Raw genomic sequence first — 25,810 nt, 5'->3', positions numbered from 1 at the left:
TATATAGTAACTGTTAAGTCTAATATACCCTAGTAAGCTATAGTACTTTTTCCTTTGAGAAGGTACCATCTGTGCAGTCTGCAATTCTGTAGAAGAAAGATGTTGAATCTATTTAATTATTCTTGAAAAATAATTTAATTCTGTGCATTTTTTTTCACACTGCATCAAATTAAAGTTGATTACATCGATTAAGCATCATGAGGTGGAGGGTGGTTCCCTTTTTTTTTTTTTTGCTGGGAGTTTGCAACCCTATTAGTTAGGTTGCTTAATATTTCTGCTAAGTACTCTTTAAAATACCAGAATAGGGAGGATGGAGTAGGTTTAAGTTTATTAGATTGATCAGTGTTGCTGAACTATGAAATATTTTGGGCGCAGTGTATTTTTTTTTTTTTTTTTTTTTTTTTTTTTACATACAGGTATAACAGAATAGCTTTAGTGTTGTTGTTTATTTAAACTTGAGTATGAACTTATACAAAATGCAGCAAGATATTAAAAAAAACAGTTTTATTGATTAAAAAACACACTATATCGGATTAATATCGGTATCGGCAGATATCCAAATGTATGATATCGGTATCGGACATAAAAAAGTGGTATCGTGCCATCTCAAATTTATGATATCGGTATCGGTATCGGACATAAAAAAGTGGTATCGTGCCATCTCTAATCTGGTGTCTGTGTTGCATCCTATATAAAGATGTTTAAGTTTGGCTAAAAAGATGAATCAGAATGAAAGTAATAAAATAAAGATTTTAGAGACAGACCTAACTCAAGTCAGCTGACAGCCTGTGTAGTGACAGAGTTCAGCCATATGAGAGTGAGAGTGAGTAAATAAGAGCACATAAAGGACACTCTGAGCACTGAATGTGTGCAACTGTCTGTGGTGCCATGTGGACACACCTGAATGGCATCCGCAATCACGCCCGCCGAGTTAAAGACACGGGGATTCGGGGTTGTTGGGGTGTGTGGTGGCAAGGAATCTGTGCGGCCTGCAGCTGAGAGCTGCAGTTGCACTGTGTGAATAAAGTTGGCTCTCAAATCAAACCTCTGTACCCATGATGCATCATCCTTGCCACAATGGCTTAGTGAAAAAGAGGATTGTATTGAATATACTGTGATTGGCAAACATAGTTTTAAAGAGAAAGGTGTTTGGATTAAAATTGATATGCTAAAATGAACGTGCTGATGAAATCTGAACTGCTTGAAATGTGAATTGAAGGTTATTCAAAAGACCCCTATGAAAAGACCATCAAGGGAACAGTTCACCCGGCCCGGGATAGGGTTACTGAGGCCCCGCCCTGGAGCCAGGCCCGGAGAGGGTGCCAGAGGGTGAGCATCTGGTGTCCGCGCCTTAGTCCATGGGGCCTGGCCAGGCACAGCCTGAAAAAGGGAAATGGGCCCATCTTCCTGCAGGCCCACCACCCGTAGGAGGCACTGTAGGTCCCGGGTGCTATGTGAGTCGGGCGGCAGCCAGGAGCAGAGGCCCTGGCAGACCAATCCCCGGCTACTAAGACTGGCAATTGGGACATGGAATGTCACCTCTCTGGTTTGCCAGTGGGACTCCGGAGGCAGCTGATAGGTACCGACAGGCCAAGCGGAACGTGGCACGGGCGGTGGCGGGAGCAAAAACTTGAGTGTGGGAGGAGCTCAGAGAGGCCATGGAAAAAGACTTTTGGTCTGCCTCCAAGTTATTCTGGCAAACCATCAAGTGACTCAGGAGGGGAAAGCGGTGCGCTACTTGCACTGTGTATAGTACGGGTGGAGTGCTGCTGACTTCGACAGAGAAAATCGATCATCAGGCGGTGGAAGCAATATTTTGAGGACCTCCTCAATCCCAGTGGCACGTCTTCCGTGGCAGAAACAGAGTCTGGGGATGAAGGGGATGTGTGCCAATCTCTGGGGCTGATGTCACTGAGGCAGTTAAACAACTCATTGGTGGCAGAGCCACTGGGGTGGACGAGGTCTGCCCCGAGTTCCTGAAGGCTCTGGATGTTGTAGGGCTGTCTTGGTTGACACGTCTCTGCAATGTTGCGTGGGGATCAGGGGCAGTACCCCTGGACTGGCAGACCGGGGTGGTGGTCCCCATCTTTAAGAAAGGGGAGTGGAGGGTGTGTTCCAACTACAGGGGAATCACACTCCTCAGCTTCCCTGGGAAGGTCTATACCAGGGTGCTGGAGAGGAGAGTTCGTCCTTTAGTCAAACCTCGGATACAGGCCAGGATGCGGTTTTCATCCTGGCCATGGAACACTGGATCAGCTCTTTACACTCTCGAGGATACTCGAGCGTTGCAAGAACTTGGTCTGTATAGCTGGCAATAAGCCGGACTCGTTCCTTGTGGTTGATGGTCTCTGCTAGGGCTGCCATTTGTCACCGATTCTGTTAATAATTTTTATGGACAGAATTTCTAGGCACAGCCAAGTGGCGGAAGGCTTCCACTTTGGTGGTCTCAGGATCCAACTCTGCTTTTCAGAGATAATGTGATCCTGTTGGCTTTGTCAGGTGATGGCCTCCAGCTCGCCTTGGAACGGTTCGCAGCCGAGTGTGAAGCGGTGGGAATAAGAATCAGCACCTCAAAATCTGAGGCCATGGTCCTCAGCCGGAAAAGGGTGGAGTGCCAACGCCAGGTCAAGGACGAGACCCTGCCCCAAGTGGAGGAGTTTAAGTATCTCGGGGTTTTGTTCACGAGTGATGGGAGAAGGGAGCGAGAGATCAACAGACGGATTGGTGCAGCGGCTGTAGTGATGCGGACGCTGTACCGGCCTGTTGTGCTGAAGAAGGAGCTGAGTGTAAAAGCGAAGCTCTCAATTTACCGGTCGATCTACGCCCCTACTCCCACCTATGGTCATGAGCTGTGGGTATTGACCAAAAGAACGAGATCGCGTATACAAGCGGCGGAAATGGGTTTCCTCTGAAGGGTGGCTGGCCTTGTCCTTAGTGATAGGGTGAGAGATTCGGTCATTCGGAAGGGGCTCAGAGCCACTGCTGCTCCGCATCAAAAGGAGCCAGTTGAGGTGGTTCGGGCATCTGACAAGGATGCCCCCTGGGCGCCTCCTGGGCAAGGTTTTCCGTGCATGTCCCATCAGGAGGAGGCCCCGGGGCAGACCCAGGACACACTGGAGAGATTATATCTCTTGGCCTGGGAACGCCTTGGTGTTCCCCCGGATAAGTGGAAGAAAATTGATGGATGGAAATCGATGGAAGATTATTCAAATGTGAAAGAGAGAGAGACTGATAATAAGGTGGGGCTGAAGATCAGTGAATGTCATGTAAACACCTGATTGGCTGACTAGATATCAGATCGACAGTTTCAAGGTTTTCCTTGTGCTTTATAACTTTAAGAAGATGTAACATTTATCAAGGAATCCTGCTCTCCAGATTATTTCCATGAACACTGAGCTGGAACACATCTCCAGTGCTGGAAGTGCATATCTCATCCCTCTCTGTACATTCACTTTTTAATCCTTTGTGAAACAATATAGGTGTAAATCGGAGTATTAATCTATGTTAGTGCAAGTACCTCTAATAGGTTGCTTTAGTCTGCGGTCCAGGCTTCTAAAACCATCGAAGTTTAACAAGCACTACAATCTAGAGAAGGGCTGCACTAACAGGTGTGACTGATAACACCTGACCTGAAAGGCTACTTATGTTTATTTGTATCAGGACATGCAGGGAAGACATGGACATCTGGACAGTCTGTCAGGCTGCCCGAGTCCCCTCACCCATATCAGCCCAGAACTCTGCATTAACTACTGAGTATGACTTAGAGGATCAGAGATAAAAAGTTCTAAAAAGAATAGAACAAGACTTCCTGTATAAGGCTCTGTTTGGCTATGATCGGCAGTGTCGGCACAACTTTCACATCATATTCATCTCAGCACAACTAAAGCATGGTGACTGACCTCAGAGTTTCAAATCGACATCGTGGATTCTCCAGAAGAACACACAGCTGCTTCACTCCTGAATCCCGCAGCTTGTTGAAGCTCAGGTCCAGGACTCTCATAAGGTAGGGGTTGTACTTAAGCGCTGCTGCCAGATAATCACAGCTGATGTCTGACAAACCACAGCTCCCCAATCTGTATAAAGAATGAAAGATGTAAGTTTATTAGATAAAGTGTGTGCTTGAAATCATTCAGTGTTTCACAATCCACTAAGAGCTGAAGAAGGTTCAGAATGTAGAAGTTTAGAAAATGGAAACTTCAAAAAGCTGAAGCCAACAGGAAGCAGCTTCAAATAAACACAACAAGAGAAAAAACTCAGAATGTTTGACATTAAAGTTGTACTTTTATCATACAAATATGAAAAAGACTTGAAAAAAATTGTTTTTCATTCCAGAAGCCTCGTAGCTTCACTTTTAAAGGTGAAGTTGGAAAGAAATAGACATATTCGAAGTCCAACCACACCTTTTTCTAGTCACATTATTAAAACAGACAAACTACAAGCTCATTTTCAGTCCAACGAGTCATCTTTTGACCTAGACTAACAACACTGGTCGTCATGACATCTATTGTCATTATTTTTACCAAACTCTGTGGAGTCCTTTATTGGAAATTCAAATGGGATTCAAATGGTCAGACAAAAGAGGGTGATGAGGAAATATGATTAAATGTTGTGTATTAGCAGGACGTTATTAAATCATTTTCCTTATATACCAAAGATAATGATTGACAAATGTGTTTTTACAAACTGTGGTGGATTTTTGTGTGATATGTATAACTATGTAACTATATACACTATATATCTATGTGCACTGAACATATATATTTTAACTTTCATGTGGAGTCTTAAGCACAAGACATTTTTGCTTCACCGAGGTTTATTAAGTTGGTACAGTAACAGGGCAGTTAATGTAAGGGGAGAGTTCTCTTGAATAATTTACTCTCTGGTAAGTAACCTTCCCTAATACACACTCAACGTCTTTAATGCAGCACAACCAAAACAGTAACATTGTAACAGAGATCCTCAACACACACACACACACACACACACACACACACTTTGAACCCAAACTGAAGTGTTTTTATATATGAGAAAGCATGTAACCTCTGTATTATATGTTATAAGATTGTGCCACTTGCTGTATAAGATTTAATAATTAGGATTAATGTCTGACCTTTGACCGTGTCATGACCTGTTGTCATAAGCCAGAGGAAGGGGTACTCAGAGTCCTGACTGGCCTTTGGCCAAGACCTTGGCCGCTACCTGACCGCTGTAGCTGTGTTGGGCGTGTGGGAAAGTTACCCAGCAGCAGGGGGCGGGGATACTGGTCCCTATATTAGGGGACCAGAGGACACCCCCAGAGCTCTTTTTCCTCCTGCTGCTGCTACCTGTCCGTCTCTGTGTTGCTCTGCTGTCTGTGCTTAAGGCTGTACACCCCGGGGTTTTGCTTTGCTTGCTTTCTGCTATGTAATTCTCTTGCTAAATGTCTGTATGTATTTTTCCTGCTGTTCATACGATTCAGTGTATTAAACTCTGTTCCAAGAATTCTGCTCTTTTACAGAGCATCTTTTTGAGTGTCTTGATTTTAATTGGATTTGGATCTCCACATCGTTGTTGGGAGAAGGTTATCAGGATGGCTTCAAAATTTGCGACCACAAAACTCAGTGTTGGACTTTAATCAACAGGATAACCCTGATTGTTAAGGGCATTTTAAGATAAGATAAGATAAGATAAAATAAGATAAGATGAACTGTATTTATCCCGGGGGAAATTCTTTTGTCACACACACTCCTCTTTCAGTGGAGGTGGTCTAGCCACCTTCACGGCAGAAGACTCAGCAGTCCATCTGCATCTAAAGGACAAAGGACACTCTTTCGAGGATGCCAATGTTCACATTTTGGACAGAGAGGACAGATGGTTTGAAAGAGGAGTGAAAGAAGCCATTTATGTCCACTGTTAGCGAGCATCTTTGAACAAAGGCGGTGGCCTACAACACCAACTGTCTGCCATCTATAATCCAGTTTTGAGTTCTCTTTCCAGACGCCTTAATGGCGACTCACATCCTGGGCCATCTGACCTCAGGAAATCACATGATAGGGTGGGGCCAGGTTTCACAATGAGCACACCTGAAACCCTGGCTGATTGTGACCCACACCCATTTTTACACCTTGGCTCATGTGAGGTAGAGGATCATCAGGGGGTCCTTTTGTCCCTCTTTGGGGGGTTACTCCCACTGGGTTTAAATCTGGCACCCTCCGCCATTTGACCTTAGAAGTGAAGAAGCTTCTTGGATGAGAGGTGAAACGTCTTCAAGCAACTTAAAGAAGTCCAGAAGCCTTTCTTTCAAAGCTCCTTAGACTACGATGACCTGGATGACTGAGAACCTTCACAAACATACTCACTTGCAAATTCCAGAAAGCTTGGTTGTTTATAGAATAATATCATTCAGACTTTAAATGATCAGCAGTGGGAATGTTTGGATGCTGACCTGAGAGTTTCCAGTATACAATGTGGACTCCGCAGTGCAGCAGACAGAAGCTTCATGCCTGAATCCTGCAGGTTATTGTTACTCAGGTCCAGATCTTTCAGATAAGAGGAGTGGGAGTTGAGAACTGAGGACAGAGCATCACAGCTTTTCTCTGAGAGGTAACAGTGACTCAGTCTGAAAAACAAATTAATTAATTAAATCAGTCAAATGAAACATTTTTTTAAAACCCAGCAATACAATTAATGGTTATCTAAATAGCTTCATGAAAACACAACTGTCGTTCTATATCAGCACTTACTCCTTGTAAGCTCCACCTGTTCCACCTTCTGTTTCAGAAGACATGAAAACACACTGTAAATGTAGTAGAAACATGCTTTCTGACTCGTGATTAGAAATGTAATCTTCTCAGAGCCATTTGTACATTTTAGAGCCTAATATTGAAATGTAAGTGTGGACAGCACGGACATTCACGGCAGAAAAGATATAAGAAGATGCCTGTGTTCAGTAAATATTACTCTCGTGCTATCAAGAAATACCAAAGGTAAGTAAAACTCTGGTTGTTGCAGCCATTCAGCCATCCATACTTTGTACTACTGTGCTGCAGGTTGTGGCTACATCCACACTAGCCTGGATAGATTTGAAAACGGTGTTTTCGTCTGAAAACACTCTGCGTCCACACTAGCGTTTTCAGTCGTTTTCACAGAGTTGCGTGTCCATACTGAAATGGCCAAAAACACTTCCGTTCCAGTACTGCCCATGTGGTAAACGTAAGAAGATTCGACCTGCCTCACTTCTGTCTGTGGTTTCACTTTCCGGCTCTTTAAAACGTCGTGGTTAAGGAAATGTCAAGGAAAAGCACTAAGTTTTTTAAATGGACTAACAATGAGGTGGAGTTGTTGCTGCGAATAACACAAAAGTACAAAGTTGCAAAAGCGAGTGAGAGTTAAAGAATTTTAAGAAAAGCTATATGGAGCATGTATAGACTGATATTCATCTTTAATAGAGCTGTCAGAATTGAGAGCAAACAAAACAACTGCTGTATAATGCCCTCCGCTATCTTAGTTTAATTGGTCACATGACTGCATCATATGACTAACATGCGTCATCATTTTACAAAGTCTCCATTTTCGCTGTCCACACTGTGACGCGAAAGCAGAGTTTTCAAATGCATCCGTTTTCGAGAGCGTTTTCAAAACGCCCATTTCCCTTCTTTTCCTATATCTTGTGCTTTTATTTCAGTGAACTGAGGATCTACCGGCGGCCGTGGGACCTCGGGTGGTGGGTCGTTTTCAACACTTCCTTTGTTGTACAGCACCGGGTGAATAGACTGTAGTGGGGGGGTTTTTCTGTGGTTTTCTTTTTGGTCTGTCCCTGCTGGTAAGGCCCAGTTGTCTGTTTATTTTTATTGTAATTTGGGACACAGTTTTAGATGACACTGCATTCAGTGCTCTGTCATTGTTGTCTTATTTTAAATTAATAAATAAAGTTGTGTTACTATTTGAGCGGGCCTCAGTGTGCATTTCTGAACCTGTGCAAATGTTGTTTTTTAAATTACATTTCATTTCTAAACAATTTTGTATTTCCTAGAGTGGCGTTGTCATTTTACTACTTTGCTTATAACCCCGCCGACCACTTGGTCACATATGGATATTTCTATGGATGCAATGAATCCCTGAGTAATTCAAATGCTTTGTGTAATGAAATCCACCACGCATGTAAAAGCAAGAGTTTCACTAACATTTGCAACTAAAAATAGACCTGCAGTAGAAATGTATCTAGGAGCATGTATGTGAATATAAAGTATTGTAACATTAGCCACGTACAGCCCTGGTGTTTAAACAAAGACTGATAACACAACAGCAGCAGTGATGATCATAGTTTATGTTAGATTCAGTGTCTTGAGTACACTGATGAGTTCTTGAGCCATCAAAGAGGTTTCAGTTGTATTGGAAAAAAATTCAAAACTTTAGGATATGAATTCATAGAAAGATAGAAAGCCTAGTGGAAAAATTACTAAATTTATTTCACCAATAAATTAAACACAAGAGTGCAAATGTACTTACAGAGCCTTGTTGGAGGCTTTGACAACTGGCACCAGCCACAGAAGAGCCTCCTCTGAAGCAGAGTATTTCTGCAGGTCAAACACATCCAGATCTTTTTCTGATGACAGTAAGATGAAGACCAGAGCTGACCACTGAGCAGGAGACAGTTTATCTGTGGAGAGACGTCCTGATCTCAGGGACTGTTGGATCTCCTCCACTAGAGAACGATCATTCAGTTCATTCAGACAGTGGAACAGATTGATGCTTTTCTCTGCAGACAGACTCTCATTGAGCTTCTTCTTAATGTACTGGACTGTTTCCTGATTGGTCTGTGAGCTACTTCCTGTCTGTGTCAGCAGACCTCGTAGGAGAGTCTGATTGGTCTGCGATGAAAGACCCAGGAGGAAGCGGAGGAACAAGTCCAGGTGTCCATTTGAACTCTGTAAGGCCTTGTTAACAGCACTCTGATGGAGAGATTCTTTACGTTTTAAAAAGCCAGACCACGTGGTTGTTGTTTGTTGTTCTTCCAACAGATTAAGCCCAGAGTTGATGAAGGTCAGATGGACATGAAGAGCAGCCAGAAACTCCTGAACACTCAGATGGATGAAGCAGAACACCTTGTCCTGGTACAGTCCTCTCTCCTCTTTAAAGATCTGTGTGAACACTCCTGAGTACACTGAGGCTGCTCTGATATCGATGCCACACTCTGTCAGGTCTGATTCATAGAAGATTGGGTTTCCTTTCTGCAGCTGATCAAAAGCCAGTTTTCCCAGAGACTCAATCATCTTCCTGCTCTCTGGACTCCAGTGTGGATCTGTCTCAGCTCCTCCATCATACTTGACCTTCTTCACTTTGGCCTGAACCACCAGGAAGTGGATGTACATCTCAGTCAGGGTCTTGGGCAGCTGCCCTCCCTCTCTGGTTTCCAGCACATCCTCCAGAACTGTAGCAGTGATCCAGCAGAAGACTGGGATGTGGCACATGATGTGGAGGCTTCGTGATGTCTTGATGTGGGAGATGATCCTGCTGGCCTGCTTCTCGTTGCTCACTTTCTTCTTGAAGTACTCCTCCTTCTGTGGGTCAGTGAACCCTCTGACCTCTGTCACCATGCCAACACAGTCAGGAGGGATCTGATTGGCTGCTGCAGGTCGTGTGGTTATCCAGAGGCGAGCAGAGGGAAGCAGTTTCCCCCTGATGAGGTTTATCAGCAGCACATCCACTGAGGTGGACTTTCTAGGGTCAGTTAGGATTGTAGTTTTGTGGAAGTCCAGAGGAAGTCGACACTCATCCAGACCATCAAAGATGAACACAACCTGGAAGTCTTCAAAGCTGCAGATTCCTGCTTCTTTGGTTTCAGTAAAGAAGTGATGAACAAGTTCCACCAAGCTGAACTTTTCTTCTTTCAGCACATTCAGCTCTCTGAAAGTGAATGGAAATATGAACTGGATGTCCTGGTTGGCTTTGTCTTCAGCCCAGTCCAGGCTGTATTTCTGTGTTAGGACTGTTTTCCCAATGCCAGCCACTCCCTTTGTCAGCACTGTTCTGATTGGTTCATCTCTTCCAGGTGAGGCTTTAAAGATGTCTTCTTGTCTGATTGTTGTTTCAGGTCTGTGTGGTTTCCTGGATGCTGTTTCAATCTGTCTGACCTCATGTTCATCATTGACCTCTGCAGTCCCTCCCTCTGTGATGTAGAGCTCTGTGTAGATCTGATTCAGAAGGGTTGGGCTTCCTGCTTTAGCGATCCCCTCAAACACACACTGGAACTTCTTCTTCAGCCTATATTTAAGGCTACGATGATAAGCGGCAGCAGAAACTTCTAAATGAAAACAAAAAGTTTGTGTTTTACACAATACGCATGATAAGAAATTACTTAACACATGCTTTTCATGTCTGGAGACATTAGTAAATATTATCCATCATATTACATATTTTTAGAAATCGTTTTACTGTCAGCCAGCTCCTCCTGCTTCATTCTCCTCAGGAAGTCCACTGTGATCTTCACAAATGCCTCTCTGCTGCTCCTCTTCTCCTCATCATCATCCCTCTGCCTCTCTAAGCATTCTGGGTAATCTGGACTCAGAACCTTCTGGATCTTCTTCAGCTCGTTCTTCACAAAAGTGATGATGTTGTCCTCCAGCAGCTGGAACAGAATACTTTATGAATGAGCCAATCAGACTGAAATCATGGAGCCAAACATCAGATCCATGTTGGACACACTGACAATCCACTGGTCTACAGCGAGCAGCATGGAGATGACTGTGAACAGATGTAAAAGTAGTTGTTGTACATGTACAGACCATAAATATGGAGTTCAGGTCTGTTTGATGCTGCTGGGCAGACTGACCACTGGGAACCTCTGAGCTCTGCTGGTCCACTCTGTGGAGGAACCATGAAGAATTTCAGGAATTTTAAAATGTTTCTTTTTAATGTTTTTTTTTTTTTAGTTTAAATTTTAGTTGTTATTTTTTTTATGGACTGTGGTTTAATCCCATGTATTCACATATTTTAATCATATCATTTTAGTATAGCAAGATACTTCTGACACCAATTGTATGCTATGGAATGCCAGGACTGCCATAGTGAATTAATTAAATACACCATTACATAATTAATTAAATGTGGCAATAATTAATTAATATTGGAATTAATTAATTAAATAAATAGTTATGACACATGTAATTAATTAATTATTGACACATTTAATTAATTATTTATGTATTTCGCATTTTAATTAATTATTGACACATTTAATTAATTATTTAATGATATATTTATTTATTTCATTTTGGCAGTCCTGGCGTCTGGCTCTCATCTTGAATTAATTTTATCTGTCAGACTCACCCATCAAACTCAGGGGGCGGGGTTAACGCTGATCGAGTCAAAACCATTGCTTTGGCCTGGTGGCCATTGTTTTTAGCACCACCCAGGTTCTTTACAGTGAGAGAACTTGGTCTGGTTTAGCCTCACGCGGACCTTACTTCCCCCCCAAGCCTTGCCTCCCCCTTTCTTCCTTTGGACTCTGCTGCCACACTCCTAGTGTGACTCAGGTTTTCATGTTATGTGACTTTTACTGAAATTGTTGTAGTCGAGATTAGTGCTTCACAGTTCTGCTTTTGTTCACAGCATCCTACAGTAATCCTCTGGTATAGTATCTAGTAATTTTGAAGTTCTTGCCAGTCATAGTGAGTTAATTTAATTTCTTAGCCCCTGAGGATGGTGCATTGTGTTAGCGTTTAGGTGTATTTCCACTCACCTTTAGTTCATGTTTAGTATGTGTGTTCTGGTTTCGGTCGAGTGAATGCTTGCGCGAGTTGCTCCCACTACTCATCGCTTTACTCCTGCCACTTGTACCTTGTTACCTGCTACTTGCCCCCTTGGTTTTGCTACCCTTTGCTCCTGTTACTGTTATCGCCACTCACTGCTATCCTCTCCCAGCATCCCAGCTACTCCCTCCCACGGATTCCTGTTCTATTCGTGTCTATACGGTGTCTCTGCTCCTGTTCATGATGTGGCCTCCCAAGATTTATGCACTGTCTGTGTGGACCTGGATCCTTGTGTCATCAATCCTTCAACCCTGTACTGAAATCCATCAATACACAGCTGATGAGCTCCTTCGACTCCACTTTTCCCTGGCTGCTCCACCACCTGCTGTTCTTTACCTCCATGCGGATATTTTTTTCCTCTCTTGCTGAGGTTACATCCATGGTATTTTAATCAAGATAATTCTAAGCAACTACAATCTCTCTGGTCCACCTCTCGCCACTCTCGACAGAACCCTGGCAGGGCTGTTGACCACAATGTTTTGGCTAAACTGACTAGGTCGCCTAGCACTCTCACACAGTCTGACAGTACTTGCGTCAATTTCGGCCTGCTTAACATCCGTTCGCTCACGAACAAAGGTCATCTTGTCCAGGATCTCCTCAAAGACCGTCGGTTTTACTTTTTCTATTTGCCTGAGACATGGCAACAGCCCAATGACTTTTCACATCTGGAAGACCAAAGGTGTGAAAACAGCTGTCTATTGCCTATTGTTCCTGTAAGAGGTATTTAACTGAGGGCCACGCTAGGCTCAGTGAGGGACTCCGCCGATCGTCTGCCCTGCAATGGCTTTTCTCTATACAACAAGCTTGGGTTTCGGGGTTTTTTTTATTAAAGGATCTTAGCTACCACTCACCGTTTGTCTGCAGGCTTTATTAAATGGAAAACTCCCACAACAGGACTTACTCCTTCCAACTGCACAGCTGACAAACTACCATTCTCTAATCATATGCTTCTTTCTTTTAATGGCCAAATGACTTTTTCCACAATCAAGAACGCTCTACTATTTATTTTCAGAATATCAAGAAAATAAATCTTGATATCCTTTCCTCTGCTTTTTCTAGCTGTTTGTCTCTTAACAACCTGTCTATTCAAGATGAGCAGCTCTGTTCTTTAAAGACAAACATGAACCCACTCAGGTCACACTTTCCCCACAGATATGAGCATCACAGTCCTCAAACAGCAAATGACCAAGTCTAACATTTTGATCTTGGTTGCTTCATTGTTTTCTTTGTGAAAATCTCAGGATTTTTCAGGTCATATTTATCCAGGAAACTCAAACATGTAAAGGAGTCATCACAGCTCTCTGACCTCGTTGGTCCAGGTTCAGCACTGAAGTATGGATTGCTATCTTTGGACCTGTCACTCCTCACAGAGGGACAACTGGATCCTGCAGACTCTGCTTTGTCCTCCTCTTCCTTCATCATCAGCTTCTTGTGGACTTCAGTCAGTCTGAGAGGTAAACCACAAACACTCAGTGAGTTCACATTAACAGGAGTAACTGAGTTACAGTCGCTGACCTCTGACCTGTCATGTAACCTAGAAACCAGGTCAACATGTCTGTAGGTTCTCAGTCATTCAGGTCATGGTTATCTAAGGAGCTTGAAAAGAAAAGAGACTTCTTTAAGTTTCTTGAAGATGTTTCATCTGAGAAGCTTCTTCAGTTCTAAAACCAAATGGTGGAGAGTCCCAGATATTTAAACCCTTCGAGGGAAAGAGAGGGGTGCTGACTTACTTGTGATGAGGCACATAGTGGCACAATAGTGGGTTTTACTGACTCTCACTAGCTCTGCTTTGACAGTGAAAACCATCACTGAGCAGCATATCAAAGACAATTGTGCAAAATAACTGCATTTTGTGGGTCAATGTTTGTTCATGTTAGATGTATTTCCTCTTTGTTGTGATCAGTGTTGGTCATTGATCAGAAAAGTAATTATTACACATAATACACAGAACATTTTTATTAAAAGTAATGCATTACATTACTGATGTTACTCTGTAAAATGAGCCGAAACACTCTCATAATCACCATTTAACAATATAAAGCTGAGGCTACAGCCCCACACACCAACACAGATCCTTTCCTTGACACATATGATCTTTCTCTGAGTGTTTATGTGTGAACACAAATCAAAGATGAAACCAGCACAAAGACATTTCAAAGTAATTCTACTGTAGAAACATGAACAGGTAGAAACCTGCAACCTGACTGCTCATCAGTTTGTGACCTGTTCAAATTCAGTAGCTGTTCAGTTTATCATGGTGGTGGTCTGGTGTCAGCATTTACTCAGCTTTAACCCTCTATGATTCTGTCTCCAGTAATCTCTGAGACTTGGAAGTGACACGAGTGACAAGTATGTGACCAAGTATGTGCATTTCCAATGCACGCTATTTTCTGCAAGTACCACCGCGTTCCCTCTGGATGCAATCGGTCTCTATACAGTCCATTCTCTTTTGAGCTGCTTTTAAGCTTGTTTCTTGCAGTCGTCATTCCAACACTGTGTGTTTGTTTTGATTCGTAGACCCCGAAAATGGCGTTGTGCTCCCACAATGCATTGCGGCGTGACGTCAACTCCAAAGCCCTATAGAGATTGACAGACCTCGTGACTTTCGCGCATTGCATGCCGGGTACTAGTGGCAAAACAATCAAAGCCATCAAACACAAGCATTTGCAGCACCGCAAAACGTTCATTCTCCGGTTCCAATACCTTCTTGGTTTTTCTTTGCCCCCAAAACGAAGGAAAACAATGCTGGTCCGTACAAAGACAGACTTGATGAAAAGTCAGAGAAAAGATACGAGGAAAAAATCAAAGGAGTGAGAGGGTCAGACCCTTATGAGCACACAGAGTGGACAAAAGACGTTAGCGTGCTGCCCAACTTTCACCACGCTCAGATTTATATATTTATAATTATATGGTTTTTGGAGTGAGTGCATACACTCATGAAGTTTTTAGTAACTTCAGGTCACTGCAACCCCAGGTACAGTTTACCGACGGATGGGTACAGGACCTTGAAATGCACCGTGTAGAACGAAAGACCATCGTACGTATCATAAGTTTACCAGTCTCACAAATCGTCTTCATAAATACACATTCGTTTACCGTTTATTAATATAACCTTTAAACTCAACGGTAATTAATTAGTAGTGGAAATAATTTCTGGTAGCATTACAGAAATGTAGCAGTGACAATAATATTGTATGTTGTAATCGTACTGGGCAATTAGTGATACAAAACAACTGTTTTATCCTGTGAATAAAAGTATATGTTTTTGTCAATGTACCGTGGTAATAACAGAAGCGAAACTAACATGTGAGCTGGAGTGTTCTGGGACGTTATATTTGGTCTTCGAAAGGCTGTTTGTTACTTCGGAAACATGGCTTAAAAAATTTCTCTTCAACGACATAATCTGATAACAACTGATCTCTTTACCCATCAGCTTCCCGTGGCTATTGCAGTTAATAATACAACAGCTTCTTGCCATTCTTTGTGGGGAGGTTTATCGCTGTGTAACTGATTTCAATTGAAAGCCTGCGTGCGCTAGTACCGCTTGCCACGCGGTCCCAGAATCCTTTGCAGTTTTACCCTTGAATGGTAAATGGCCTGTATTTATAGCGTTGATGTCTCAATCTCTATACGTACACAAACACGAGCGTAGCTCAGAATGGTGGACACGCTAGGCATCGTAGGTCCAGCTGTGACTCCGTTACTGTGAACTAAGGAGCGGCAGATTTGTGCTGAACTAAGCTGCACACAGCTGATGTTAGCCAGGAAAACATTACACACTGACTTTAATAAGAACACACACAGTTTGTTGTGTAAAGAAATCAAACATGAGCTGAACAAACAGCAAAATTCCCATAGTTAAAGGAGGAAACAAAGCAAACTTACAGTTTCTTCACACACCAACAACAAGCTCCACTCCACGAAGTTCAGGAAAGTGAAAGTAAACGTTGAGCCTAATGCAGCGTTTGAGGACACTCGGAAGCATCAAAACACTGTGCTGCGTTCTAATAAACCTCGGAAATTCCTAAACCTGTTGTAGGTCCTGATTTAGTTTTCCCGTTTAAAACACAAACATGTTTCATCACTTTGTTGTTCTCCTTCCTGCAGCATTTGAATATTTCAGTACCAAACTGATGTTTCTGCAAAGCTCATTTCAACATGTTGAATAGAATAGAATAGAATAGAATTCAACTTTATTGTCATTGCACATGTCACAGGTACAGGGCAACGAAATGCAGTTTGCATCCATCCAGAAAGTGCTTTAGTCGTGATATAGATATATTACAATATATATTAGCAATAATAGAGATGTGTAAGTATATTACAGAAATGGGTCTATTATGGTATGTTATAATGTACACAGTGTGAAGTATGTTATGAATATTCTATAACTATAAGTATGTACAGGCTGTAGTGAGTACAAGCTATGTACAGGCTATGAACAGGATATAAATATGAAATGAAAACTATACAGAAATCTGAGATATACAGTTATACAGAATGTGAACTATGTAAGTTATAAACAGTTGTGGGATTAAAATTATCGTATGTACAGAATGATTATCTACACAGAACTATACAGTAGTGGTAAAGTGCTAGTGGTTGTGGGTGTGTGTATGTTCAGTCCATGAGTTTAACGTGGGTCAGATGTCAGGAGGCAGAGTTCAGGAGTCTGACAGCTGTGGGGAAGAAGCTGTTCCGGTACCTGGTGGTCTTAGTCCGGAGGCTCCTGTAGCGCCTCCCAGAGGGCAGGAGGGTGAAGAGTCCATGTGATGGGTGACTGGGGTCTCTGATGATTTTCCCAGCCCTTTTCAGACACCGCTTCCTGTAGATGTCCTTTATGGCAGGAAGTGGTGCTCCGGCGATGCGCTGGGCAGTTTTCACGACCCTCTGCAACGCCTTCCGGTCCGAGGCAGAGCAGTTCCCGTACCAGACTGTTATACAGTTGGTCAGGATGCTCTCGATGGTGCAGCGATAGAAGTTCACCAGGATGTCTGAGGACAGGTGGTTCTTCCTCAGAGTCCTCAAGAAGAAGAGGCGCTGGTGAGCCTTCTTGACCAGCTTGGAGCAGTTGGTCGTCCAGGTGAGATCCTCGGAGATGTGGACTCCCAGGAACTTGAAGCTGCTCACACGCTCCACAGCCGTCCCCTTAATGTGGATGGGTGGATGTGGGTCAGCATTCCTCCTGTAGTCCACGATGAGCTCCTTAGTCTTCTCGGTGTTAAGCAGCAGTGAAGTAATGAATAAAAGTGCAGACTGAGTGTAAGAGCCAAAGTGAATCTTTATGTTTTGTTTCTTTGTAATGGTAGCGTAGGTGTTTAGATTTTCCTGCACCTCAGGTGATTGCATGAGGGTGTGGTCCTATTCTCAAATGATATAAGTTCATAGATGTGCTTTTTGGTTTAAATGAAAGCGAAAAGTTTATTTGTGTTTTGAAATAAATACACAAACACAAGTGGTGCTCAGTTTGGCTTATTGGAGACAAGTCAAAGCTTAAACCAACTGAGCCAGTTTTATTTGTGGATAGAAGTCGCAACACTGAGAGTGGATCACATGGTGTTTAAGGTGTGCCATGTGACATGTTCAGTATTCAATTCACTTTTATTTATATATCACCAAATCACAACAGCATTCGACTCAAGGCGCTTTATATTTTACAGTAGATACAGAGAAAAACCCAACAATCTTATGACCCCCTATGAGCAAGCACTTTGGCGATAGTGGGAAGGAAAACCTCCCTTTAAACAGGACCACCCGAGGGATAAATAAAGTTTCACCTAATATAATCTAAATCTATCTAATGATTGAGTCCATGTGTTTGGTATCTGAGCTGTAACCAGCTTCATCTGCAGCCTTCTCTTCCACTGACCCAGAGGAATTCCTTTATCCTATAAAACATGTGGAACATTTAAACTGGTGCTGCTCCCAGTAGGACCATCAATATTCCTGCACACTGTAAATGACTGGACTAGTTTGGAGTTTCCTTCTCCTGATGCTCAGCCTGCAAACCACTTTCTTTGGGATGATGGAGATATTTGAAATCTTCATCAGCTTCTATGGCTGCAACAGATGAAAATCACAGGATCAGGATCTGTGGAAGACCTCCTGGACCTGGTCTGCAGATGGTCCCATTCATTTTAAAATCCAGCCTGTGTCTGCTGCAGAGCGCTGAGCTGTAAGTAACATGAACTCTTTAACTGCTTAATGTTGTTGGATAGAAACTGCAAACACGTTGTTCCCTCAATCCCAGTGAAACTGTCTCTTTAAAACAAGCCTTTGGTTTGGAAACAGCTGAAAATCCACTTCAGCAAACAGGAAGTGAAACATGTCAAAACATTTGATGCTAACATAAATTAAAGCAGAAACCAACTGAAATCCAACAAACAAAGTAACCAACTCAGAATAGAAACAAAGTGTTGCTTTGTCCAGAAACAGCAGTAAATTAAAACCATTAAATCAGGCGTGTGTCGTCCTGCAGAGGTAATGTGTGTGTAAATGTTGTTGTGTGTTTGTGAATAAATCCTCCATCATGTTTAATGTCAGCTCAGCTCTGTTTCACACACATGTTCATATGTGAATCGGTGTGTGTTGGAGTGTTTCCACAAACACAGCAGTCAGAGTGGATGTTGTAGGAGGTGTTTGTGTAGTGAAGAGTGTCTGTAGGACTCCAGCTGCTCCAGCAGGCGTCTCCTTTCTGCTTCAAACACAGGCTGCATTTGAACCTCGTGTCTTCTAGCAGTAACCTCTTCATTGAATCTTCATTCAGCACATGTTGTAACCCTGCTGATTTCTGCAGGTCATTCAAAGGAGAGCAGCCTGTGAAACATCAGCTTTGAGTTTGAAAGAAACATTTAGGGTCAGATTTACTGCCGTCTGCAGCAGCACAAAGACTTCTTTAGATAGTAAAAAGCTTCTGGATTTACTGATGCGGTTCTTTCTCAATATTCAGTTACACTAGTCAGTACTTCAAAGGTTCACACAAAAAAGTGATCACATGTGTAACCAGTTTGTGCTTCGCCCGACTGTAACAGGCCCAAATAAACTCCTCAGCTCTGCGTTGTTGTATTTTTAAAGAACACAAAGAATCTGTGCAGATTTATTTCCTGAGTGGAAATATAACAGTGTGGGGTCAGTACAAATGGCTTCACCACTCCGCATAGCACACTCTGGTGGAGCTTCAGCAGACTGACAGTCATTTCTGCAGCCAGCCTCAACTAAGCGGCCACACCAACAGGGGGCGCTGTTTCCCCCATTGCACTGACATTTGTGGCAGTAATAGCATAGAAACCCTGTTACACATGTATGCCTGAATAAAAACAAACAGATGTTAGAAGACTTTGATTTTTATTTGAGTAGACAATCAAGCTGACAATAGACAGCAGGGGTTTGGAAGAGAACTGAACAAATATTGAACATATAATCTGATCATTTTTAGAGCAGCATTCAGGATCTCCACGTATTAACACACTGTTTCTGCTCCCGCTGAAAATGTTTCCTGTTAAATGCCAATATTTTTATTGTTAGATTTAATTTAGAGTGTTAAATATCAACACTTCACCGAGTTCTTTTGATTCTTCATCCGATGGAAGACAAAACACTGCTCAGTCGACCAATTCACACTTTATTCTCACAAAATTATTTCTAGAAGGGACATGTGTCCTGCATGACACGGTGCCGCCGAACTCAAAATGGTGACAGGTGTTTTTATTACCAGCTTTCTCATTCTAGTCTAAACAACAGTGTGTCAGTAACTTTCCACTAGAAGATGCTCCCCTGTTATCTCCCAGGCAAGCGAGAGTCTACAGCCTTCTACCCCCCAAGGACACGTCGTCTAATGCCTTTATTTTCAGGGCCGTGTCCACTTAATACTGCAATATATGGTTATGTGGCATTTTAGTTCATATAAAGCAGAGAATTGAGGCACTTCAGATAATTTCATCTCAACAAGAGTCAGCTGTTTAAACAAGAACAGATCATGAAAGGACCAGACAGAGTTCAGGACGCACGCTGAAGTCATGTGCCGACCAACTGGCGGGGTGTTCACCAACGTCTTCAATCTGTCTCTGCAGCAGGCTGCAGTCCCAACATGCCTCACATCAACTACCATCATTCCTGTGCCAAAAGACAGTCAGTAAAATGTCTGAATGACTGTCGCCCGGTCGCTCTGACACCAATGATCATGAAGTGTTTTGAGACACTTGTTCTTTCACACATCAAGGCCAACATCCCTGCTGACCTGGACAGCCTACAGTTTTGCTTACTGCAGGAACAGATCCACAGAGGATGCAGTCTCAGTCACACTTCACACCAGCCTTACTCATCTGGAGCATCCCAATACATATGTTAGGATGCTATTTGTGTGCTATATGTGTATTTTAGACTTCAGCTCGCCATTTAACACCATTGTGCCCTACAAACTTGTAAACAAGTTGAATGACCTGGGACTAACCAGCACACTTTGCTCATGGATCTTGGATTTCCTCACAAACAGGCCACAGAAAGTCAGGGTGGGCAGCCTTACATCATCTGCTATCACCATTAACACAGGAGTACCACAGGGCTGCGTTCTCAGTGCAGCTCTTTTCACTCTATTCAAACATGACTGCAAACCCCTCCACTCCTCTTCTAACACCATAGTGAAGTTTGGTGATGACACTACAATAGTGAGAAGGATATCTGACAACAACAAGTTTCACTACAGAGAGGACGTCCAACATCTAATCAGATGGTGTGGAAACGACGAGCTGGTTCTGAACACTGCCAAAACAAAGGAGATGGTTGTAGACTACAGAAGAGCCAAGAAAACAACACAACCACCCCTCCACATAAATGGTGAGGAAGTTGAGAGTGAATGACATTAAATTCCTGGGCCTACACATAACAAAAGATCTCACATGGACTATTAACACACCCCACTTAGTGAAGAAAGCACAGCAGAGACTTTTCTTCCTAAGAAAACTTGAAAAATCAAATGTGCCAACCCAGCTCTTAGTAAACCTTTACAGGAGCACAATAGAGAGCATCCTCTATGTCAATGGAAAATTGTACTGGTAGTCAGTATAAGCTTTTAATGATATAAGTTTGCATATGATAGAATACTGTATGTTGACCTTTTGATGACTTAGACTGTTGTCCACTACAAGACTGTTTTATAAATTCTTTCTCACAGCGATAATAGCTGAACAAGCAGGAAGAGGAGAGCTGGACACTTTTATCTGACGCTCCCTAACAAGAAGAGAGGCTGTGTCTTTCTGTATCCCACAACACACATGCATACACCTAAACCGCTCTTATCTTCACTCCCTACGCACTAACTTTCCTCTGCCTATGAATAGACGTATTCACTGTTGTATTATTTTTGCATATAAATAAAGACAAGTGCAAGAACAGAGCGCTGATCACAGGGCCCCCACTCTGTTGTGAGCGTTCTGTGACCGCCCTTGCAAGTAAAGATCTACAGTGTGTGTCTCTTCACTCTTAGACTCTCAGCTGAAGAAGTGTCATTTAGAATAAATCTCTTGACACTCTATTACTGCATCACAGTGTGGTACTTCAGCTGCACCGCAGAAAACCGTCGAACTCTGACCCAGACCGTCAAACTGCGCAGGGGATCATGGGAACCAGACTCCTGAATCTCCACACGGTCAATGCTAACAGACTTTTTGTACTCCTCCCATTAGGGAAGAGATATAGGCCAATCAGAACCCGCACAAACAGACTAAAGAACATCTTTTTCCCCAGAGCTGCAGCCTGTGTCACCCCTCCCCCAACACACAATAGCTAACTCTCCCTCTCTCTCCTGTACCCCATGTCATGTCTGCTGCTAATATACAAAGTCATTTACTGGGCATTAATGTTTGCACTAAATTACCACACTGTAAATACTGTTATGTTATATTATATTATACTGTTTGCGCTCAAACTACCATGGTATAAATACTATTATTTATGTATTTACTGTGCTAAGTGCCTTCTTTTTACTTTATATTTTATACTTTTACTATGTTTACTATGGTTATTATGTTACTATGCTGCTTCTTGTTTTATTGCTGCTGGCCTCTGTGAGCTACCAAGCAAATTACGTTGTATAACTACAATGACAATAAAGTTCTTCTTTATCTTATCTTTATCTTTTACATCAGGGTGAAACTCAAAACATAGCTCTCAGCTCTCCAAGTAAGACGTCAGTACTAAATGAAATAGTCCAGTTATGAAGCTGAACAAACCGATTTACTCAGGAACAAATCAAACACTGAAATAAACCAAACAGTAACATTTTAAGTTATCTTAGTGACCTTATATGTCATGTTTAACCTGAGTAGCCAAAGACCGCGGGGGTTTGAAAATGATGTGCTGGGAGTTCGCTGTTCCCACTGGCTCTAGTGAGCCTTGAACCCCGGCTACATATCGCACTGGTGGGAGCACTTTTGCAAACATGTGATGTCTTGATAAATCGAGCAGATATTTGAAGTTTACACAGCTACATTCTCACCTGAAATAGTCAAAGGAGTTTGCAAAGAGTTTGCAAAGAAATATCACCTGAAATATCTTAAAAGTTTATTTTGTGACCCAGAAAGAGTAATATTTAAAAGTTTTTAGCCACGCTCCTCCACCATTGACGCGTCTGAGTTTAGGACAAAATGCATTCTGGGATATTTAGCTGTACCAAGTCCACACAAGCCACCGATGCATGCTCAATAAAAAAGGAGGAGCGAGACCACATCTGGGAATTTTGAGCGTACTTGGCTTGATGGTACTTATGGTAGAACACAAGTCCACATATTGAGAAACAGCCTCAGAGTCAGTTTGTGTCAGTATTCATTTTGTTTTGGTTGTCAGTGAATTATCAACTAGTAAAAAGCTGCCACACCAGACAAACCAGTGTTCCATGTTAACTGGTTTTTATGTGAACTGGTTACATTTGTTCATGTTTTTCACTCTCTGTGTTCCAGATGTTGGCTCTGCAGAGTCCTCATTTTTATTGAACGTTTGTCTCCGTTTGTCAGTGTATCTGATATTTGATTAAAGACCTTGGCAAAATACACGTCTCACACTGATAAATAAAGCACTTAGCATTAGATGAGTCAGATTGGATACAAGCTTAAGGAACCTGGATGAAATCATGTGTTTCTTGTAGGCTGATCTGCTGCTCAGTGTCCATTGCTCCTCATTTTAAATCCTGTTTATCATCTTCGACTCGGGTCAGTCACTCCGAGGGAATCACAAGTTCCAGCAGCTCTAAGCTCAAGAAACAAACTACATTTACTTATTTTGTGCACTATATTGTGATGATGTTATATTGAACAGCAGCTGCCCATATTAAACTGTGACTATCACCAGGTAACTTGTGTGTTTCCCCAATCATCAATGTTTCTGATAGCTGATGGAGTTTGATGAAGCTCGTACCAACATGTGCTTTGGTTCCTTCGTCCACTCACCTTTTCATCTCCTCCAGTTTCTGGACCTTCTCTGTGTCTCCTTTCTGCTTCATCTTCTCAATCAGAAAGTCCAAGTGTACAATAGTGGATGCTGAATCAGCTTTCAGAGGGATCTGCTCTAGTCTGACAACATGTTGGTAGGACTCGTCCAGGAACTGGGAATTCTCGGCTGTCAGCTGTTTCATTTCATTTTCAAGATTTTCTGAAAGACTCAATATTTTCTTAATTTCTATTTCATTTCCTGTCTGTTTCAGGGCTTCTTTCATGTTTCTGATTTCTCTCTGTTTCCCTTCAGCCAGCTTGATTCTCTCTTTCAGGTTTTGGATGGAGGCTTTCAGTCTTATTCATTTAACACTTCAACTGTTCTCATCAGTTTTTGAGGATTAGAAGTCTGTCATCAATCCATGTTTGTTTGTGTAAGTTCCCATAAATTTTTATAAACTGAATTTTTCTCTCTTCGGTCTTCATGCTGGCAGTTATCAAACAGGAAGTAAACTGGCTGATTCTTCTTATTTTCGCTTTAAAAGCATTTTCAGGTCTTCTTCCATCTGAGTGGGTGATCAAAGCTACAATGTTTTTCTCCAATTTTTTTCCAAACAGAGACATCACTGAATCAAAGACATACTTCAGTCGGTCACCCATGAACTTCATGGACTCCATCCTCTGACTGAAACAAGTCCAATAATCTGTGACTGATGATGTCATCATGTTCGATCCCTCTGGTGTCTCCATATCCAGGAGTATTGATGATGGTCAGTGAGTAGGGCAGAGTTTCATCTTCAAAACCAAAGATCTCGTACACGATCACATCTGATGTCTGACTTCTTCTCTCCTCCTCTACGATCATAAACCAGACTTCATCCTTCCACTTCACTCCCATGGTGTAGTTGAGCAGAGCGTTGATCAGAGTAGATTTTCCTGCTCCTGTTTCTCCCACCAGTAAGATGGTTCTGTTTGTCTTATTTGGATGTTTTTCTCCAACAGTCATTCTTGTTCCAAACTTCTATTTCTTTGGTCTCAGTTGAGGTCCTGAACTGATGAGAAAACTTTTTGAGATGATGTCTTCATGTGGTGATGAGATCAAACTGATCCTGCATAGTAAAAAACAGAAAGTCTTCAGTACATGTAAACATTTTGAACAGGCTACTACTGTTTAACATGCTCGGCATCAAAAATCACATTAAATTAAAACTTTTTTTTCTTTTTTCCAATTACATTGTTATTTTTTTCTGTCTGCTCTGCCCAAAGTATTAGTGGTCACACTGCAACTCTTTATTAGACTGTGGAGGCTGACTGTACACTGCCCACCTAAACAGAACCAACCTCTAAGTTTTGAATTTGTTTATTTGTAATTCACAGGCTGAACAAATAAAATTGTTTCCTCAACCTTTGACTGGGTTGACATCACAGTCATCTGGGTGGGTCAGAGTTGTTGCTGCTATGGATTCCTACAGTTTAATGTCACTTTTAGTGATATATATATATATATATGAGTATTTGACTGTAATATCAAAGTCTCACAGACTTAAACACATTTCTACCTCTCCCTCCATGACTAAAGCATGTGTCAGATGTAATGTGCAGAACTGAATCGTGCTCTAATCGCTCTAATATTCTATTCTGTAGGTATTACAGGTTCTGCACTGCAGTGGTTTGTGTCATATCTATCTAATAGACCCCAATTTGTTCATGTAAATGGAGAGTGCTCTTCACACACTGAGCTTAATTACGGGTTCCACAGGGTTCAGTGATAGGACCAATTCTGTTTACACTACACATGCTTCCATTAGCAGGGCTCTAGAGTGGCACATTTGTGACCAAATGTCTCAGTGGTGCAACTAAAAAAAAATATCCTTGGTCGCACCGGTGCACCTAGCCCGTGTGGTCAACAATAGGCACACATTATGCCCATATTGTGGTCTAAACCAATCAGAGATAGTCAGGGGAGGCACCTCTCCTTTGCTTACGTACGTTTGAAAATGCAGGCAGATAGAGACGAGTAGCTTAAATAAAGCAATATCGATTCATTAAATCCTGAATTGACTTTTTAATATTAATGTATTTTAGCAGAAACGAATCTCAGTTTAAAGCTGGTTAAATCAAACAGCTAAAACTGTCACGGACCCGGTTCCGGGGAGTCGTGGTCTGTGAGCAGTGTGGACTATCATTATTATTATTATTATTATTATTATTATTATTATTATTATTATTATTATTATTAGTATTATCATTATTATTATTATTTAATGTGCGTTTCTTCTGCACTATGCTGTCATGTCTGTGTTCCACATGTTGTACGTATAGGCAGGGTGTGTGTGTATATGTGTGTGTCTGCGGGTGTGGCTGCACCTGCAGGCCTGATGGGTGTGGCTCTGCTGGAGGACTGGCCACACCTAAGGCCCATGCCACGCATCTGCAGCTGATTCGGCTGGTCGGGGGAGCTATTTAGGAGAGTGATGGAGCTCCCACCGGCGCAGAATTGTTGAGTTACACTCCAAGTTAGTGTGTGTCTAGCAGTGGTGGGACCAGGTCATTGTTTTGCAAGTCTCAAGTAAGTCTCAAGTCTTTATCCTCAAGTCAGAG

The 25,810-nt window shown here is 42.3% G+C and overlaps 1 protein-coding gene and 1 long non-coding RNA gene across 2 annotated transcripts in view; one reads left to right on the top strand and one right to left on the bottom strand.

Moving 5' to 3' along the window:
• LOC116333949 (NACHT, LRR and PYD domains-containing protein 3-like) overlaps positions 1-25,810 on the top strand; it is a 177,288-nt gene that overhangs the window by 62,756 nt on the left and 88,722 nt on the right. The gene's annotated exons all lie outside the window — the stretch shown is intronic.
• LOC120438803 lies at positions 10,784-15,742 on the bottom strand. Its single transcript, XR_005612160.1, has 3 exons — positions 15,675-15,742; positions 13,096-13,236; positions 10,784-10,842 (listed from the first exon to the last, which is right to left on the bottom strand). It is a non-coding gene; the product is annotated as an uncharacterized LOC120438803 (long non-coding RNA).

This window comes from Oreochromis aureus, linkage group 3 (genome assembly GCF_013358895.1).
Source record: "Oreochromis aureus strain Israel breed Guangdong linkage group 3, ZZ_aureus, whole genome shotgun sequence".
Taxonomy (NCBI): domain Eukaryota; kingdom Metazoa; phylum Chordata; class Actinopteri; order Cichliformes; family Cichlidae; genus Oreochromis; species Oreochromis aureus.
The sequence above is the reverse complement of the archived record's forward strand: the minus strand, read 5'-3'. Positions and strand labels throughout refer to the sequence as shown.